The sequence below is a fragment of the Echinops telfairi genome, unplaced genomic scaffold (assembly GCF_000313985.2).
Source record: "Echinops telfairi isolate 266 unplaced genomic scaffold, ASM31398v2 ScPeMD7_7457;HRSCAF=8495, whole genome shotgun sequence".
Lineage (NCBI taxonomy): Eukaryota > Metazoa > Chordata > Mammalia > Afrosoricida > Tenrecidae > Echinops > Echinops telfairi.
The window spans coordinates 29,148,275-29,155,878 of NW_022111357.1; the positions used below are offsets into that span (position 1 = coordinate 29,148,275).

At 46.6% G+C, this 7,604-nt stretch overlaps 1 protein-coding gene across 4 annotated transcripts in view; it reads left to right on the top strand.

The window, feature by feature from the left end:
• ZBTB17 (zinc finger and BTB domain containing 17) overlaps positions 1-7,604 on the top strand; it is a 29,681-nt gene that overhangs the window by 4,442 nt on the left and 17,635 nt on the right. The window contains exon 2 of one of the 4 annotated variants that reach the window (XM_045299048.1): positions 510-546. The exons of the other annotated variants lie outside the window; for them this stretch is intronic. The gene's annotated coding sequence lies outside the window, so the exon portion shown is untranslated. The remainder of the gene's footprint in view (positions 1-509; positions 547-7,604) is intronic. 4 annotated transcript variants of the gene reach the window in all.

Below are 7,604 nucleotides of genomic sequence, written 5' to 3' on the forward strand. Positions count from 1 at the left end.
GTCCTTTCTGTTGTGCTTATGTACTTGGGTGGTTTCCTTTTTTGTTTTAGCTGACATGAATGATGCTGCCCCTTTGGCCACTCCCAGGCCTGGGGGTGGGGGGAGGGGAGCTGTGCACCTTCACCTGGATCAGACACCTTTGGCCTCTCCCAGGCCTGAGGGGCTGGGGGCTGTGCACTTTCAACCTGGGTCAGACAAGCACTGAGCAGTTTCCAAAAGCAGCCTCCCCATTCCCATTGCGTTCTGGCTGCTTCAGAACTTTCCAACGGCCTCTCCTGTTGACTAGTAAGGTGGCATCTCTTGTGTTTGGGGGGAGAGGTCCACAGGCTCAGCAGCTTTTCATTCAGACTCAGCTTCTCTGGAACGCCTACTGACATCTTTTGCTCTTCTTTTTTTTTTTTTAAATATGCGGAAGTTTGTATTGGTTTTCAGTTTGTATATTAATTCTTTGTCAGTTATATGTGTTAAAATTATTCACTCCTAATCTGTGGTCTGTCTTTTCTTTTTAGGTCTGTTTTGGCGAGTAGAAATTCTTAAATTTTTAATGTAAGTTACCACTTTTTTCCCCTTTGTAGTTTTTTCCCTTTTCGTACGTTTTTAGGAACTTCCTCCCTACTTCAAGTTCATAAAAATGTTTTTATAAATTTTGTGTTTTAAGCCTTTTGTTTTTGCCTTTTACATGAAGGTCTCCTAACTACATGTCTCTTGTCTATGGCTGTCAGCCTGAACGGGTTCGATACCATCTACCTAGCTATTTTGCACAGCGATAAGGTGGTAGACCTGGCTGAAGCGGCAGTGGACCACTTTATGAGGAGGGCCTCAGAGGCCCTGCTCCCAGGCCTCCACTCTCTCTGTCCAGTGGGGGCGCTGCATCCAGCTGACCTTGGGAACTGCCTTCTCCTGTTGGAATCTCAGGTTGCACTCAGCAGCCTCCTCTGGGTTCCCAGCTCCCAGGCCACTGGAGCCCCTGCAGCTCCACATTGGTGTGGGGTGGGAAGGGAACAGAAGGGTATGCAAGAGGGTGTTGGGAAGAAATATGTATGAGTTTCATGACTTCCCAAAGTGAGCTGAACTGGGCCTGAGGCCTCCATCCGTGGGGCCAGGCTCCCAGTTCCCACACATGAAGCCCCTCGACTCACTAGGCCTGGAGGGCAGAGCAGGACCCAGGACTGTGAACACAGGGCTTGCAGGGGAGGAGCTCTGTGAAGGAAGCTTTGACTCAGCACAGAAGGGACTTGAAGTGGTTAAGCCAGGGGCCCTCCACTCTGAGAGCCTGGGGGCCCAGCCTTGTCTCCTCCATCCCTGGCCTCATCACAGGGAAGAGCACACCAGTAACTCCGAGTGCTGTGATGTCCATGACCGTACTGTCCAGATTTAAGAATTGGACAAGTGGATGATCTGAAAACAACCTTCCTCTGCCTCCACCACCTCCCCCCCAACACACAAACAAAAGCACCTCCAGTTTTACATTACACCAATTCTCACACCACTGCCTGCTCTTTGGAACCTAACTATGTCAGTGAGGAGTGAGCGCATGCAAGCACACACCCGAGGGAGTCAAACAACTGTTACTCGGGCTCCGGTTCATCTGTGCCTGGGTTTATTCCAAACAGAACGTGTTTAAGCAGATCTCTGTGCTCACTGAATGGCTCCAGACAGGTTTTCTCAATAATACTTTTGTCTTTGTCGCATTAGGGGGTGGGGAGAGGGGCCTTAATTTTTAAAAAGGGTAGTATTGTGCCGTGAACAAAAATGATTTTGTGGGTGGGGAGGGGGGGACTTAATTTTTAAAAAGGGTAGTGTGCCGTGAACAAACATGATTTGGTGGTCAGGGTTATCGTATTTTTTGGTAAAACTCAAATGGATATCTTCCCAAATCTCGGGAGCTTTGCAACAAGTGTCAGGCATGCCACCCCATATATTAAAAAGCTGTTTCTCGGTGAGTCAGGAAGAACTCCGAGATCCAAGGCAGAAAAGTCCGTGCAGATCGTTTGGGCAACAGGGTTTTGGATTCCCAAGAGGTAATTTTAACAGATTTTCTTGAAGGACATGGCAATCGTGAGGGCTTGTTGATGAAGTAGGAAGACAATTGAGAACTGCCTTGGTGAGAAAAGGTTGCTGAGGAATTTGTTTCCATCATAACATTGCACCCGTTCATTCTTCAAGGGCAGTAGGGCTGCCCTACAAGAAGTGTGGTGTGAAACTTCATCCTGCACCCTGGTCTTATCCCTTCAGACTTCTTTTTGCCCCTCAAACTCAAAGACCATTGAGTCAAAGAGACGATTTGACTCCCATGAGAATGCCGAAGCCGCTGTTTTGATGTGGTCTAAATCAAAGCGCGCAGAAGTGCTCGGGGAATGGTTAGAGAGGTGGGTACACTGCCTTCAGAAGTTTTTAGGCCTCGATGGAGGATAGGTTGAGAAACAATAGCTTCTCATTTTGATGTTTCTGCTTCTTAAAGGTTTCTGTGATTCTATAGCAGTACTTTCTGACTTTTGGCTGTAGGATTTTGCTAAGTGGCCTCAATGGGAAACTGACCTCTCTGTAAACCTTCACTCAGTTCATCATAAAAAGAAGTAAAATCAAAGCAAACCCTTCTAAGCACCAGGCGGGTGGGATTTTGGTAAGACACACACACACACACACACAGTTTTCTTGGAGTAATATTGTGTCTTCACAGGATTGAGTTTTCAGATTCATGAGCACAAGATAGCTTTCAGCTTAGTTCTTCATTTCTTTCGGCTGTGTTTGTTGTTTTCACCTCCTTGGTTAAAGGTAAGTATTCTTTTGCGTGTTATTTTAAGTGGAATTACTTTCATAATATTCCTTTTGGTTTGCTCATTGTTGGCATATAGAAATACAACTCATTTTGTAGTGTTGTCTTTGTATTCTGCAACTCAGCTGAGTTGGCTTATTCCCTAATAATTTAGTGTATATGCTGATTCTTTAGGTTTCTGCATCTAAAATGATGCGATTTGCAAGCAGAGTCCATTTTATGGATACCTATTATTTCTTGTCTCGTGCTGATTAGAAATGGTGGAAGTGGGCGTTTTTGCTTTGCTCCTGATCTCAGGGCCAAGGCTTTCCGTCTTTTGCCATTAAGTATGCTAGCTGTGGGTTTGTCATATATGAGCTGTTGACCATGCTGAGGACTTTTCTTTCTTAGTCGAATTCATTGGCTGTTTTTATCATGAAAGGGTGGTGGGTTTTGTCAGAGGTGCATTTTTGGCACCCCGCCCCTGCATTCTTGACGTATTACCTTGGTTGGGCTTCTTATTGCACCTCTGGGCGAAGTCTCACTTGGTCATGGTGTATAATCCTTCTAATATGATGCCGATTTTGGTTTACTGATGCTTCCTTAAGGATTTGTGCGTTTGGATTCGTGGGGGAGACTGGCCTGTAGTCTTCTCATATCTCTGTCTGGCTTTCAGAAGCAGCCTCATAGAATGAGTTGGGAAGTGGTCCCTCCTATTTCATGTTTTGGGGAGAGTTTGAGAAGGATTGATGTTAATTCCTCATTAAATGTTTGGTACAATTCACCAGTGGGGGAGGGGGCATTCACCAGTGAAGCCATCTGATCATGTGTTTTTCTTTATCATTATTAATTTTTTGATACTTATTTTTAAGAGTCTTTGTATATTAGGGAGAAAGACAAAGCTTTCTACTCTCATGAGTTACTACTGTCTTGGAAAGCCCACAGGGTAGTTGGAATCAACTTGATGGCAGTGAGTTTTGGGGATATATATATGTATATATCAGTACTGTGAACTCCCCCCTCCCCCACTTCCCAATACTGCTTGCTACCATCCAGTCAGTTCTGACTCATGGCGGCCCTATAGACAGGGTAGAACGGCCCCTCTGGGTTTCTCAGACTGTAACATTTGGGGGGAGGAGAAAGAAAGCCTCCTCTGTCTCCCTTCTGCATCGGTTGGGAGTCTGCATTTGCATTTGGGACTTTAAGGATGATGGCTGTTCTTGCTAGTTGTCCTGACAGCAGTTTTTAATTCTGGAAACCCCATATGGGCAGCGCAGAAGTGCATTCGAGAGTGTTTTTAAAGCTGTGGATCTTTCAGAAGCAGATCATCAATCTTAGTATTACTCTTCAGTATTTCTATTTGCTGGTTTTGTAGGGTTTTTTCGTTTGTTTTGTCAGTTCGGTAGTGTTCTCCAGAATTCTTGTAAAGTTTTTTTCTGTGTTTCCCTTGCTCTCGTTGATCTTTCTCTTAATCCAGTGGAGTCTAAATACCATTCTTTCAAACTCCTCGTCACGTTGGTGTGCTTCCTGTGCCATTTCTCCGTGAGAAAGGCCTTCTGCCTGTGTTTGGTCCCGTCTTTGAGCCACTCAGTCTGGCTCCTTTGTTGAGCCGCAGTTGTCTGTGGTCCAGAGTCGTCGGCCTGCTGTAGCTGGAGGTAACAGATGACGGCGTCTGGGTGTGCTAGGAGGCCCGCCCCTGTCTCCTGGTGCCGAGGATATGAGTATGGGCACAGTTCTGTTTGCAGTTCCTGCCGCACAGCCCAGACTGGTTGAGCTGGGGTCAGCTGCTGCCTGGTCAGTTGGGAACGGAGCTGGCAGTGGCCATTCGCCCAGTAGGTGTAGGTGTAGGAGGCATGGTTGTAGCTGGGCTATGTGGGCACAGCCGGAAAGGAAATAATGAAGAAAAATAAGCAGGGAAAAATAGTAACTAAAAGAGAAGGGAAGAAAAGAGAAAAAAGATACACCTGGTGGCAGGGGGAAGAAAAGGCTAAAACAAAAGAGAATGTTAAATTAAGAAAGCAGGGAAGGGAACGGTGGGAAAGAAAAGGGAAACTAACAGACAAGTGGAGGAGAAAGCTGTGGAGGGTCAGACACCCTGTTTGGGTTGGCACCGGCTGCTAGCCAAGGAGCTCGTTGGGGGGCTGGGAGTGGCCCGAGGGCTCCCTGGACTTCCTGGCAGCCCTGTGTTGCCTGGGATCAGCGTGGCTGATCTGAAAGTGGTTTGTGCCTCCTCAGAGGGTGGCTTTTCCCCAGGAGGACTTCTCTCAGGTCCAAGGGGCAGCTGGGAGCAAGGTGGCTGGTTATGGAAGGAGGCCTGCCTGTTCAGGGGTGGTCCTGAACTGTTTTGCTGGCCAGCACCCAATCCATGCGTGTGTGGCTCCAACCTCAGGCTGAGCGGGAGCCACTGGCTAATCAGGAGGGGGTGGGGGACAAAGGAAGGAGTCTTCCTTTCTCCTTGTGTGTGTGACTTGCAAAAATCCTGGATGGTATGGCGTGTCCGGCTCGCCAGCCACTCACCCAGGTGTCTCCTCTCAGGCTGCTTTTGTTCAGCGTTCTCCTAGTGTGTTAGTCCCCTGCTCTGATCTTTCCTCTCCATCCGGTCCCTCGTGTCTTTGTGTAGAGGGTGTCTTTGCAGTGTGTCACCATCCTATTGGAAGTCACTTCTGAGCAGCCTTGCTGATTCACTGCTGCTGCAGGTGGCAGGGATTTGAGGGGCATTTGTTCAAGAGCAGCTGGCGATCCCAAGCCATTCTCAAACTGTACAGAGGCTGTCTTCTGAAAACTGCCCCTTCCCAGGTCCAGACAGCACCGGCTTCAGGGACCCTTGCAGTTTAAAAAACAACACCCCCCCCCAAAAAAAAAAATCCAGCAATTGCAAATATTCAAATCTTGGCCACTTTTTACTCAGGCCTGACTCGAGGTTTTAAGATCTCTCAAAATTTCTGTAAAAAGCCCACATGGAAGAAGCACACCAGCCCGTGTGACCATGAGGTGTCGAAGGGATCAGGGATCAGGCATCAAAGAACAAAAAAATCATATCATTTTAAATGAGGGTGAGTGCAGAGTGGAGACTCAAAACCCATCTGTAGGCAACTGGACACCCCCTTACTGAAGGGTTGCAGGGAGGAGACAAGCCAGTCAGGGTGCAGGGTAGCAACGATGAAACATACAACTTTCCTCTAGTTCTTAAATACTTCCTCCCCCCAATATCATGATCCCAATTCTATCATACAAATCTGGCTAGACCAGAGGACGTACACTGGTACAGATAGGAACTGGAAACAGGGAATCCAGGTCAGATGATCCCTTTAAGACCAGTGGTGAGAGTGGTGATACCTGGAGGGTGGAGGGAAGGTAGGGTAGAAAGGGGGAACCGATTACAAGGATCTACGTATACTGTAACCTCCTCCCTGGGGGATAGACAATAGAAAAGTGGGTGAAGGGAGACATTGGACAGTGTAAGATATGACAAAATAATAATGTATGAATTATGAAGGGTTCATGAAGTGGGGAGGGGAGAAAATGAGCTGATGATACCAAGGGCTCAAGTAGAAAGCAAATTTTTGAGAATGATGATGGCAACAAATGTACAAATGTGCTTGACACAATGGATGTATGTATGGATTGTGATAAGAATTGTACGAGCCTCCAATGAAATGATTAAAAATAATAATAATAAAAAAGGTTTTTTTAAAGCCTTAGATTTAGTTTTTTTTAAATCATTTTATTAGGGGCTCATAACTCATCACAATCCATATATACATCAATTGTGTAAAGCACATTTGTACATTCATTGCCCTCATCATTCTCAAAACATTTACTCTCCACTTAAGCCCCGCTCCCCCAAGATTTAATTTTTTCCAACCACAATTTCCATACTCTGAACTTTAGTTCGAATTCCATTAAATCATGATTTGACTTTGGCTTTTGTCATATGTCATTCCTGTATGGTTCATGTTCATGGTTGGAAATTTTGAAACATAGGAAAAAGGTTCATGCAAAAATAAGCAAATGCTGGGTAAATAGCTCATTTTAGTTGACACCCACTCTAAAAATTATATGGGTGTGTGCCTGCCTTTTCTATGAGGCTGCTGAGGTAAAACCCCACAGCATGGGGGCCAAAACCCACAGAGATATCCGTCTCACAGTTTGGAAGCTAGTGTCCCAATTTAGGGTGCTGGCGGGCTCCAGGGCCAGGCTTCCCAAAGTGGGCGATACCACTCCTTGGGGGCACTGCCACACCCAGAGCAGATACCACACTTTCTCCTGGATTCTGAACTAGAGATCAGAGCGGGGGCGCTGAGTCTTTTTGTTTCTGAAAGGGGTCAGTAGGCCAGGTGGGCTTGGGAGCCTGCTGCCTAGGGAAGGAGCTCCTCTCTCTTGGCGCCTGGTTGCTTCAGGTGGGCCTTGGCTTGCAGTTCTGGCCTAATGCATAGCCACTCGGCCATTTCCCCGGTGTCTCCCCTCTATCTTACGGACACTACTCAGGTTGGATTAGGCCCACACCTCTCTCGTTGGGTGTCATGTTAGCTGATAGTCTCTTCAAGGCAACAAAGGTCATTCTTGGGTATTGGGGAGAGGGTGAGGACTTAAGCAATATGGGACCGGGAATGGGGGTGGGGGGAGGACACAATCCAGTCCATAAGAGCACGTATTTGTAATCTGAGCACCTGGGTCGTAAATTAGTTTAGTCACATACTTACCATTTATTAAAATCTTACCCAGAAGAAGATGGTCACTTCTGGAAAGTGTGTGCTGCATGGGAGTTCTACTGTACCCACTACATCCACTTCTACACATCTCGTATTTTACTTACTGTTGGTTTTTGTTTTGTTTTGCTAGTTATTAT